We start from the raw sequence: 13,168 nt of genomic DNA, 5'->3' as shown, positions 1-13,168 counted from the left end.
CCCAGAGGGAGAAGTAGCTTATAAGATATCTTGCAGCAGTGAAACGGCTGCGTGCTTCTGAGAGCTTGCTTTTAAGTCTCTGGATGTTGGCCGTTGATGAGATTATACACACCTGGGTTCCTCTGCCGGTACTTTCATGCGTGAGGCTTGTTCGAACGTGTGGAGAGGGGCCTTGAGCATGGCTGTGGCTTAGGTTCTGGAGTTCTTTAGCCACAGGGAGCTCTGCTCTGGGCGGGTAGGGAAGCTGGAGCCCATCCCCTCCGAGGGGACCCAGGGATGGGGCAAGAGACTCTCTGAAACCACAATACTTTTAAAAATGAAAACAAAGAGTAATGCATTGTTTTTGCTAATTTACTAATAGTTGTATATGTATAAATAGGGCTGGAGAAATAAGTCAGGAATTAAGGCACTTTCCTTGCTTTGGCAGATGCTGGTTCCATCACTGGCACCACATATGGTCCCCAAAGCCCCACCGGGGGTGATCCTTGAGTACAGAACCAGGAGTAAACCGTGAGCATTGCTAGATGTGCCCTCAAAATCAAGAGAAAAAAATTAGTAACTAAAACTTTAAGTTTTAAAATGTATTTGAATAAAATGTAAAGTTTCTTCTAAAAATTGTGTGCAAAAAAAGTGAAACATTCATTTTATTGAAAGTTTTGGCTGTAAAATTAAATAAAAATTGATGACATTATGAGGCTAGAAAAGTCAAGTTTATTTTTCTAAGATGTTTTTTTGTGAAGTATCCAAATTCTCTTTGGAAAAATCTGGGTTCAAATACAATTATTCAAATCTCCTTGTTTGGCCTATAACTCAAGTTCTCTGACTTAAATTATGTGAATTATATTCTCTGAAGGTATGAAGTGACTGTACCAATAGCTTTCTTACAGTGTCCTGAAATTTGAATAAGGTAGAATGAAGTAAGTAACTAAGTAAATAAATAAGTAAAGCAGAAATTTCAGTCATTACTGGGTCATTGACCTTAGTGTTAATGTAACTAATGATTAGGGAACAGTCATGGTAGTAATGAGAATGGTAGTAAAGACATTGTAATGGAAGAAATCATAAGTTATTGCATATTTTATCCTACAGAGAATGTAGGACTCTAGTCTTGAACTTTCCAAGTATTAGACAAGGGACTCAATGCAATGTTATCAACTGACTACTAATGTCTATATTTCTGTGCCTGAGCTTTTTTCCTAAAAAACTAAAAACATCTCTATATCTAAAACTGGATGCATGTAGCTGTCCAGTTTTGCCAGCACAATTTGTTAAACATGCTTTCCTTGCTCCACTTCGCCTTTTTTGCTCCCTTATCAAAGATTAGATGGTCATATATTTGGGGGGATGTGTCAGAGTATTCACCCCTGTTCCATTGGTCTGCCGCTCTGCCTTTGTTCTAGTACCAAGCTATTTTAACGACTACCGCTTTGTAGTAGAGTTGGAAGTTGGGGAGGTTGATTCCTCCCATTTTCTTTTTCCCAAGAATTGCTTTAGCTATTCGTGGGGGCTTATTGTTCCATATGAATTTCAGGAGCGCTTGCTCCATTTCTTTGAAGAATGTCAAGGGTGTCCCTATAAGGATCGCATGAATTTGTACAATGCTTTGGGGAGAATTGCCATTTTGACAATATTAATTCTTCCAATCCATGAGCAGGGGATGTCTTTCCATTTCATCATGTCTTCTTTTATTTCCTGAAGTAGCGTTTTGTAGTTTTCATTAAAAAAAAATGGGCTTAGACCTCCACCTATCACCATGTACAAAAGTCAGATCAAAATAGATTAAATACCTCAACATCAGACCAGAATCCCTAAGGTACATTGAAGACAAGGTCGGCAAAACCCTCCACGACATTGAAGCCAAAGGTGTCTTCAAAGCTGACACGCCACTGGCCAAGCAAGTGAAAACAGAGATAAATGAATGGGACTATCTCAAACTAAGAAGCTTCTGCACCTCAAGAGAAACAGTGACCAAAGTACAAAGACAATCTACAGAATGGGAAAGGATATTTACACAGTACCCATCCGATAAAGGGTTGACAACAAGGATATACAATGCACTGGTTGAACTCCACAAGAAGAAAACTGCCAACCCGATAAAAAAATGGGGTGATGAAATGAACAGAAACTTTCCTAAAGAAGAAATCCAAATGGCTCAGAAGCACATGAGAAAATGTTCCACATCACTAATCATCAGGGAAATGCAGATCAAAACAACAATGAGATATCATCTCACACCACAGAGACTGCCCCACATCCCAAAAAACAAAAGCAACCGGTGTTGGCTTGGATGCGGGGAGAAAGGGACTCTTCTTCACTGCTGGTGGGAATGACGACTGGTTCAGCCCTTTTGGAAAACAATATGGACGATTCTCAAAAAATTAGAAATTGAGCTTCCATTTGACACAACAATACCACTCCTGGGAATATATCCCAGAGAGACAAAAAGGTATAGTAGAGATGGCATCTGTATTTCTATGTTCATTGCAGCACTGTTTTCAATAGCCAGAATCTGGAAAAAACCAGAGTGCCCCAAAACAGATGACTGGTTAAAGAAACTCTGGTACATCTACACAATGGAATACTATGTAGCTGTCAGAAAACATGAAGTCATGAAATTTGCATATAAATGGATCAACATGGAAAGTATTATGTTGAGTGAAATGAGTCAGAAAGAAAGAGACAGACATAGAAAGATTGCACTCATATGTGGAATATAATGTAACTGAGAAGTACAAGTTGGCAACGATGCAACTTCTGGCAGATATCTCTCTGGACTTAGTTACTAAAATACTGAAATACAGAAACCCAAAACCGAGAGGCCGTTAAGTGGTGTCACTCGACCTCATACCTCTTCATCCTCAGTAATGGAAAACAAATTATCTAATGCTTCCTTTTCAGCATGTCTGACTTTAGGGGAGAGACTCTCCAAACAATAATAGTGAGTTTTGTTGAAATATTGTATGCAATCAACGTGAAAGTGAAGTGAAATTTATTAGTTACACAGGCGGGGGGCTAAGGGTGGGAGGGGCTAGGGGCGTGGGGGGGTGGGGGTATGGAGGTGCGGGGTGGAGCTATACTGGGATTCTTGGTGGAATATGTGCACTGGTGAAGGGATGGGTATTCGAGCATTATATAACTGAGATTTAAACCTGAAAACTTTGTAACTTTCCACATGGTGACTCAATAAAAAAATTAAAATTAAAATAAAATAAAATTAAATTAAAAAAACAAAAAAAACTGGATGGAAGTACTTGATATTTAACTCCCTTGAGTATGAATTTTAGAGTTTTTTAAATGAACATCATTATGTTGCAGAGAGTTTCCTCCTCACTGCTTACCCCACCTCTGACACCCCAGGAAGTGCCTAGCTTGGGTCAGGACTGATCAAATCTGCTGCATCACCTATCCACAGCTCATGTCCCACCAGCCCCATGAGGCGGCTCTCAAGCTGAGCCTGAAGTTCACTTGTTCTGCCAGTGTGGGAGGTACCCCTGCCACCTGATTTCTCCAGGAGCACTGGGTCTCAGGCTAGAGAAAGATCGGCTCTTTGAGGAAAGAAAACTCAGTCCTGACTTTGGCACAGACATTCTGGGTCCACACCTTTGCTCTCAGAAAAGAATTTCAGGCGGAGTTGAAATAGTGTAACAATAGTTTTTGTCGAAAGGAATTTATGTGGAAAGATATGAGGGGAGAGAAGTTCAAGAGAGAGCGAGAGATCACGAACTTGAAAAATCAAACAAGCAAGCCAGCCCTCCAATAACTTTTGGGAGGTTTACAAAATTCCTCTAAACTCTCTGGGCCTGGAATTCTCAGCACACAGAAAAGTTAAGACAGGCGGTGTGACAGGGAAAGCCTTGCACTTCCAGATCTCATCGGGATCTTTGACTTCTCCTGTAACATCCACTTTTCTGAGACCTGCCCTTTTCTGAATGGAGCCTCAGTTTCCCTTTCTTCAAAGAGTTTAGCATTTGCATCTCAAAGGAACGTGGTCCTCATGCCTTTGGGCTAATTCAAGGTTCTGAAGTTGCTTTAAATTTTGCTTTTGCCCTATAGCTCTTTACCTCTTAAGGAACTTTTATTCCTTATTTACCCTCTTGCAGCAATTGCACATCAGCTGCCTCAGTTAGAAAACAGCTAACTCAAACTTAATCTCCACCCCACAGTGTTATCAGACTTCATGAGATAAAATTTCTTGGTTTACTTGTCCTTTCAGTAACAGTGATTTCTGATCTGTTCCAATGAACCTTTTGCACACAAATCCTTGTTTCAGGGAGAAAATTTAAACTAAGTGAAAATTAATGGAAACTGAACACTATTTTTTTAAATTCCACTCAGCTAAGCTTGATGTGAATTATGTTAATTTGATAAATTTGCAAGAAAATTGATATTCAATCAGGAAATAGATGAGGGGAGAATTGTTAATTTTGTCTGGGGTTCAGTGAGATCTGTCAGGAGGGAGGAACATTCAACTTGTGAATTAAAGGTGGCAGAATTGTCAGAGAAATATATTACCACCATGAAGGGCAAAAAAGTTCTCTGAGAGAGAAAGAGAGAGAGAGGAAGAGGGAGGGAGGGAGGCAGAGAAAGAGCGAGAGCGAGAGAGAGAGAGAGAGAGAGAGAGAGAGAGAGAGAGAGAGAGAGAGAGAGAGAGAGAGAGAGAGAGAGAGAAGAAAAGCGACTGCCACAGAGGCAAGCAGGGGTCAGGGGTGATGGGAAGGAAACTGGGGACACTGGTGCTGGGAAATGTACACTGATGTAGGGATGGGTGTAGGAGTACTGTATGGCTGAAATCTAATCATGAGCATCCTTGCAAGGGTCTATCTCACAGTGATTCAATAAAAAAGTTTAAAAAAAAAGTTCTCTTCTTGGTTCCTATGATAATAAATTTGTATTTTGGCCTGTCTCCAACCTGTGCTTTCTCCATGGGACCAAGGGTTGTGTCCACACAGAACTATCTCCCGTCCCCTTGGGTTCTTGATTCCCAGAATTCCCCTTTGAAGAGATCCCATACATTTTAAGCATCTAAACTTGACTTGAACCCTTATTTTCTCCCCAAGCAGAGGTCATGTTGCTTTGAACTTATACCTGTGCTTCAGGTGTAGCCAGGTGAGAGCTGTTTGCTGTGGTCAAGGAGGGCCCTGGGAGCTGAAGGTTCACCAGGGTCACTTCCTGTACAGTCTGGAAGTGGGCCTATAGGATAAGGCTATGATCGACTGTGTGGGTCAGAACAAAGAGTTTTCCTGTTACTCAATTCTGAATATAAACCCTTGAATACTGACAACAGAAGTAAAGCAAGTAGAATGGGGACTGGGGTGGGCAAAGGGGCTCAGCTAGGAACCTGGGGACACTGGTAGGTTTTTGACATTTTGGTGGTAGTTGTAGTATAATAATGTAAGGCATAAACATTAGAGGCATAAACATTAATGCTATTTTAAATCATGATACTTCATGATACTTAAACTTAAAACACTCTCAAGCAAGATTTGGCTTATTTGATCATGATGAAAGAATTTTTCGAGGTAGAACAACAGAATGTATTCTATGGTATAATTTGTTAGTTTCATTTGTGATTTTGTAAATATTTAGACAAACATTATATGGTTTTCTGATGGTACTGGTTTTGGTCTAATACTGTTAGCATGATAGCGGATTTTTCCTGCACTGGTGGGTTTCTTGAGAATTGCATTAATGATTTGCATACAAAACTTAGTAGATGAAAAGTTAAGAGTTTATTATAGTGATGAAGGTTGATGAGTACAGGTCCCTTTCTTTCACTCATGAACCATGACTGGGTCCTGTACCTGACACTGCCCTGTCTTGTCCCATGCAGTCTACTCCCTCCTGTGAACATCACCGGGTTCTGTCCCTGAGTTGCTCCTCTGTCTCTGGCCTTGGCTGCCCACGTGGGCAAGATCCTTATTCTCCAGACCTGTGGCTGTGCCTCCTGGCGGCTGTACCCCAGCAGTTTCTATTGCCCTGTCCTGGCTTTCCTACTTTTCAGCCATGGCAGGCGTGCCTGGGTGAGTCCTGTGTTCAGCTCTTTATTCCTTCCTGGGTGACTGAGCCCCATCTGTATTCTGCTCCTGTCCAACCTGAGTTGCCCATCTGAACTAAGTCCTGCTCAGGCTCCAGCTGCCCTGCTCAACTTGGAGGTCTGGGAAGAGAGAAGGGAGTCTAGGGAAGGCACTTGGTCAGAGAAGGGGTAAGCTGGTGATCAGGGCTTTCTTTTATCTGCAGCTAAATCTCTCTCCAAGCCATCCCATTTTCCATTCTGATTTGTTACCTATTCCCTGGGGAGATATTTAAAGTGACCTGGCGATCCACACCTCAGTTCCTGCTGTATCAGTACTGTTTAATAAAGTACTGATACAGTTTTTTTTAAAAAACTAATAACATATATGCAGAATCTCAAAAATATAGCATATCTTTTTTTTTTTAATTGAGTCACCATGAGATACAGAGTTTCAAAGCTGACCATAGTCAGGTTTCAGTCATTCACTGTTCCAACACGCATCCCCATCCCTCCCCCAGTGTGCATTTCCCATCACTAAGTCCCCAGTTTCCCTCCCGCCACCCTTCCCTCAACCTGTCTTTATGGCAGGCACTTTATTTTATTTTTCTCCCACTTTCTGTCTGTCTCTCTATGTCTTTGTTTCTCCCCTTTGTGGCATTATGGTTTGCAATACAAGTACTGAGAGGTTATCATGTTTGTACCTTTACCTGTTTTTTAGCACTCAGTTCTTATCGAGAGATCATTTCTAACTATCATTGTCAGAGAGAGCAGCCTCCAAGCCATGGAGACAACCTCCTGGTACTTATTTCGACTATACTTGGGTATTAGTCTTATAGTCTATTATTCTATATTCCACAGATGAGTGCAATCTTTCTATGTATCTCTCTTTCTGACTCATTTCACTTAGCATAATACTTTCCATGCTGATCCACTTATATGCAAACGTCATGACCTCATTCTTTCTTTCTTTTTTTTTTTTAAATTTATTTATTTTTAATTAGAGAATCACCGTGAGGGTACAGTTACAGATTTATACACTTTTGTGCTTATACTTCCCTCATACAAAGTTTGGGAACCCATCCCTTCACCAGTGCCCATTCTCCACCACCCGTAAACCCAGTGTCCCTCCCACCCTCCCCAATCCCATCTCCCCCCCACCCCACCCTGCCACTGTGGCAAGGCATTCCCTTCTGTTTTCTCTCTCTAATTAGCTGTTGTGGTTTGCAATAAAGGTGTTGAGTGGCCGCTGTGCTCAGTCTCTAGCCCTCATTCAGCCCGCAACTCCCTTCCCCCACATGGCCTTCGACTGCAATGTAGTTGGTGATCGTTTCTCTGAGTTGACCTTTCCCCGGAACGTGAGGCCAGCCTCAAAGCCATGGAGTCAACCTCCTGGTACTTATTTCTACAGTTCTTGGGTGTTAGTCTCCCACTCTGTTATTCTATATACCATAGATGAGTGCAATCTTTCTATGTCTGTCTCTCTCTTTCTGACTCATTTCACTCAGCATGAAACTTTTCATGCCCATCCACTTGACTACAAAATTCTTGACCTCCTTTTTTCTAACAGCTGCATAGTATTCCATTGTATAGATGTACCAAAGTTTCCTCAACCAGTCATCCGTTCTGGGGCATTCGGGTTTTTTCCAGATTCTGGCTATTGTAAACAGTGCTGCGATGAACATACATGTGCAGATGTTGTTTCGATTGTATTTTTTTGCCTCTCTGGGATATATTCCCAGCAGTGGTATTTGACCTCATTCTTTCTAACAGCTACATAGTATTCCATTGTATAGATGTACCAGAGTTTCTTCAATCAGTCATCTGTTCTAGGGCACTCGGGTTTTTTCCAGATTCTGGCTATTGTAAACAGTGCTGCGATGAACATATAAGTGCAGATGTCATTTCGACTATACTTTTTGGCTTTTCTGGGATATATTCCCAGCAGTGGTATTGCTGGGTCAAATGGGAGCTCAACCTCTAGTTTTTTGAGAATCGTCCATATTGTTTTCCAAAAGGGCTGAACTAGCAGACATTCCCACCAGCAGTGAAGAAGGGTCCCTTTCTCCCCACATCCTCTCCAACAGCGGTTGCTTTTGTTCTTTTGGATGTGTGCTAGCCTCTGTGGTGTGAGGTGGTATCTCATGGTTGTTTTGATCTGCATATCTCTGATGATTAGTGATGTAGAGCACTTTTTCATGTGCCTTTTGGCCATTCGTATCTCTTCCTTGGTAAAGTTTCTGTTAATTTCTTCGCCCCATTTTTTGATGGGGTTGGATGTTTTCTTCTTGTAGAGTTCAACCAGTACTTTATATACCATTGATATCAACCCCTTATCTGATGAGTATTGTGTAAATATCCTTTCCCATTCTGTAGATAGTCTTTATATTCTGGTCACTGTATCTTTTGCGGTGCAGAAGCTTTTTAGTTTAATGTAGTCCCATTTGTTGATCTCTGTTTCCACTTGGTTGGCGAGTTGCGTGTCATCTTTGAAGATACCTTTATCTTCAATATTGTGGAGGATTTTGCCTACCTTGTCTTCAATGTATCTTATGGTTTGTGGTCTGATGTTGAGGTCTTTAATCCATTTTGATCTGATTTTTGTGCATGGTGTCAGGTCGAGTTCTAAGCCCATTTTTTTGCATGTGGTTGTCCTGTTGTGCCAGCACCATTTGTTAAAGAGACTTTCCTTGCTCCACTTCACATCTCTTGCACCTTTATCAAAGATTAGATGATCATACATTTGAGGTTGTGTGTGTGGATATTCCACCCTCTTCCATCGGTCTGCAGTTCTGCTTTTGTTACAGTACCATGCTGTTTTAATTGTTACTGCTTTGTAGTAAAGTGAGAGGTTGGGGAGGGTGCTGCCTCCCATCATCTTTTTCCAAAGAATTGTTTTAGCTATCCGTGGGCGTTTATTTTTCCATATAAATTTCAGGATTGCTTGCTCCGTTTCTTTGAAGAATGCCATGGGTATCCCTATAGGGATCGCGTTAAATCTGTATAATGCTTTGGGGCGTATTGCCATTTTGACAATGTTTATTCTCCCTATCCCTGAGCAGGGGATATATTTCCATTTCCTCATGTCCTCTTTTATTTCATGGAGTAGCGTTTTATAGTTTTCTTTGTAGAGGTCCTTTACTTCTTTAGTTAAGCTGATTCCAAGGTATTTGATTTTCTGGGACACGATTGTGAACGGGATTGCTTTTTCATGTCCCTTTCCTCTATCTCTTTGTTTGCATATAGGAAGGCCATGGATTTTTGGGTATTGATTTTATAGCCTGCGACTTTACTGTATAGGTCAATTTTTTCTAAGAGTTTCTTACTAGAGCTTTTAGGTTTCTCTAGGTATAGTATCATATCGTCTGTGAATAGTGAGAACTTGATTTCTTCCTTTCCAATCTGAATCCCCTTAATAACTTTTTCTTGCCTGATGGCTATTGCTAATACTTCCAGTATTATATTAAAGAGAAGTGGTGAGAGTGGACATCCTTGTCTTGTCCCCGATTTTAGAGGAAAAGCTCTTAGTTTTTCTCCATTGATGATAATGCTTGCCATAGGTCCATGGTAGATGTCTTTGACTATCTTCAGAAAAGTTCCTCCAAAACCCATTTTGGTGAGAGTTTTTATCATGAATGGGTGTTGGATCTTGCGAAATGATTTCTCTGCATCTATTGATATGATCATATGGTTTTTATCTTTACTTTTGTTGATGTGGTGGATTACGTTGATTGATTTCCGAATGTTAAACCATCCTTGCATCCCCGGGATGAATCCCACTTGGTCATGGTGTATGATCTTTTTGATGAGTTATTGGATTCTATTTGCTAGTATTTTGTTGAGGATTTTCGCATCGGTGTTCATCAAGGATATTGGTCTATAGTTTTCTTTATTAGTGGTGTCTTTGTTTGCTTTTGGTATTAGGGAGATGTGTGCCTCGTAGAAACTGTTTGGAAGGGTTCCTGTCTTTTCTATTTCCTGGAAAAGCTTGAGGAGAACTGGCAACAAGTCTTCTTTAAATGTTTGGAAGAATTCGCCAGTGAATCCGTCTGGACCTGGGCTTTTGTTTTTGGGGAGACTTTTGATTACAGTTTCGATTTCCTTGATATTTATGGGCCTATTCAGGTATTTCACGTCTTCTTGGCTCAGTCTTGGGAGATTGTAGGAGTCAAGGGATTCATCCATTTCTTTTAGGTTCTCTTGTTTCGTGGCATACAGACTTTCAAAGTAGTCTCTGATGATCCTTTGAATCTCCTTGGTTTCTGTTGTGATGTCCCCCTTTTCATTTCTGATTCGGTTTATTAGGGTTTTCTCTCTTTCTTTCATTGTGAGTCTTGCTAGCGGTTTATCAATCTTATTTATTTTCTCTAAGAACCAGCTCTTTGTTTCATTGATCTTACGATTGTTTTTCGGGTTTCCGTATCGTTAATTTCTGCTCTAAGTTTTATTATTTCTTTCCTTCGATCTGGTTTGGGTTATTTTTTCTGGTCCTCTTCTAAGATCTTGAGCTGCGAAGTCAAGCTATCTATATAGGCCCTTTCTTCCTTTCTGAGGAAGGCTTGCAGAGCTATAAATTTTCCCCTTAACACAGCTTTAGCTGCGTCCCATAGGTTCTGGTATCTTGTGTCTTGATTCTCATTTGTTTCAAGGTATCTTTTGATTTCTTCCTTGATTTCCTCCGTGACCCACTCATTGTTCAATAGTGAGTTGTTTAATTTCCAAGTGTTTGATTCGGTTCTCCGTGTCTGTGCGTGATTAACTTCCTTCTTCAGTGCATCATGGTCTGAAAAGTTAGGTGATACAATTTCTATCTTCCCAATTCTATTAAGGTATAATTTGTGGCCCAGAACATGGTCTATTTTGGAAAACGTTCCATGTGCGCTGGAAAAAAATGTGTATTCTTTCTTTTTGGGGTGTATAGCCCTGTATAGGTCTATTAGCCCTGTCTCCTCTATTTCTTCCTTCAGGGCCATCGTTTCCTTGCTGAGTGTTGTTCTTGTTGATCTATCCAGAGGTGATAAGGCAGTGTTGAAATCTCCAACTACTATCGTGGTGCTAGTTATGTCCTCCTTAAATTCTGTTAGGAGTTCTTTTAAGTATTTAGCTGGTCGTTCATTAGGTGCATATACATTTAGGAGTGTGATTTCTTCCTGTTGTACATATCCCTTGATGAATAGAAAATGACCTTCATTGTCCCTTCTGATCTTTTTCAGCCTGAAATCAATGCTATCGGATACTATATGGCCACCCCCGCTTTTTTTTTGAGGGGGCTCTTTGCTTGCAGGATTGTTTTCCATCCTTTGATTTTTAGTCTGTGTTTGTTCCGGCTATTCAGATGTGTTTCTTGTAGGCAGCAGAAAGTTGGGTTTAGTTTCCGAATCCATTTTGCCACTCTGTGCCTCTTGATTGGTGCACTTAGCCCGTTAACATTAAGAGAAATTATTGTCATGGGATTTTGTGCCATTTTTCTGTAGGGTTTGTTGTTCTTATAGGTCTTTTTCCTTGTCTTATAGTAGCCCTTTGAGTCCTTCTTTTAAATTTGGTCTTGAGTCTATGAAGTTCCTGAGCTGTTGCTTGTCCATGAAATAGTGTATGGTTCCTTCAAGTTTAACTGAGAGTTTAGCCGGGTAGAGTATTCTTGGTGAGGCATTCATTTCATGAAGTTTTTTCACTATATCCCACCATTGTCTTCGGGCTTGGAGGGTTTCTTCTGATAGGTCTGCTGTGAATCTAAGGGGTGCGCCTTTGTATATGATCTCCTTCTTTGATCTTGCTACTTGCAGTATTGTGTCTCTGTCCACGGCATCCATCATTGTGACTATGATATGCCTTGGGGATTTTCTATTTGGGTCTCTTTTAGCTGGCACCCTTCGGACTCCTTGGATCTGGATGTCCGCATTCTCTAGCTCTGGGAATTTTTTAGCAATGATGTCTTTAATGGTGTTTTTTTCATTGGTATTGCTTCCGTGTGGTTCCGGCACTCCCATGATTCTTATGTTGTTTCTCCTGAGGTCATCCCCTAGGACTCTAACTCGCTCTAGAGCCATTTTGAGGTCTTTTGCCATTATTTGTTGTTGTCTATATGCTTTGTGCAGCTCATCTTCAAGCTCACTGATTCTGTCTTCGGCTGTAGTCATTCTACTATTGAGGGCTCCTACGGAGTTTTTTATTTCATCTACTGATTCTTTCAGTTGTGTGACTTCTGTTCGTAGCTTTGAAATTTCTGCTCTCATTTCTTCCTGGATTATCTTGGTGGAGCGTTCCAATGCCTCATCCATATCCTCCCTTAATTTATTGGATGTTCGTTCCATAGTTGTGTTGAGTTCGTGAACCATCCTCACAATTTCCTCTCTGAATTCTTTATCTGAGAGGAGGGTGTATTTCTGGGAGGTCGCTGGTGAGGTTAGTGAGATATTTTCTTGGCTCTCTCCTGGTGGTGGGGATTTTCTCTGTTTCTTCATGTTGTTATGGGCTTTACTATCTGGAGCTCTCGTTAGCTTGGGAGGAACCTCAACTGAAGATTTTGGGCTATGCTCTTTTGACAAAGGACTTTTCTGTGCAAGTTGATGTGTTCATTGACAGTTTTCGTGAAGTTAGGATAGGCTAGGTTAGTTGAGTATTAACATATAGTAACTAAGATGATCAGGGAGTTCTTCGGAGGAATGGGTTCAATCAATTGTGGCCAAAGGACAATGTATGGAATGATAAGAAAAATATCTGCGGCCGCGTTAGCGGCCTGTGCTCTCGAAAGAGGCCACGCCCACTTTTGAGGCCACGCCCCCTAACGAGAGGACATGCCCTTAACCTGTTCGGACATGGGAGGGCGGGGTCAGGCACCGTGGGCGAATGACTGAGACCTGCCCTGCGGGGCTGGGGTGCTCCGAGCTGTCCCGCTGCCGCGGGCGGGCACGGGACGCGGGGGCTCTTCAGATTTCTTTGCATCAAAAAGTGTGGAGCAGTAATGAACACTAAGATTAACATTATAAAGATACTGTATTTCTCACTCTGTGCTCATTTTTGTGTATGCAGAAATGACCTTTAAATGCTCCTGTTATAGATTTGATAGAAATGAGGTTTTCTGAAGCACAATGCATAAATTTGATCAAAGGATATAGAAAAATAAATATCCTTCTTTTGTCTTTTTAGGATAGCAGGGGA

Source organism: Sorex araneus, chromosome 1 (assembly GCF_027595985.1).
Source record: "Sorex araneus isolate mSorAra2 chromosome 1, mSorAra2.pri, whole genome shotgun sequence".
NCBI lineage: Eukaryota > Metazoa > Chordata > Mammalia > Eulipotyphla > Soricidae > Sorex > Sorex araneus.
Note: the sequence above shows the minus strand (reverse complement) of the source record.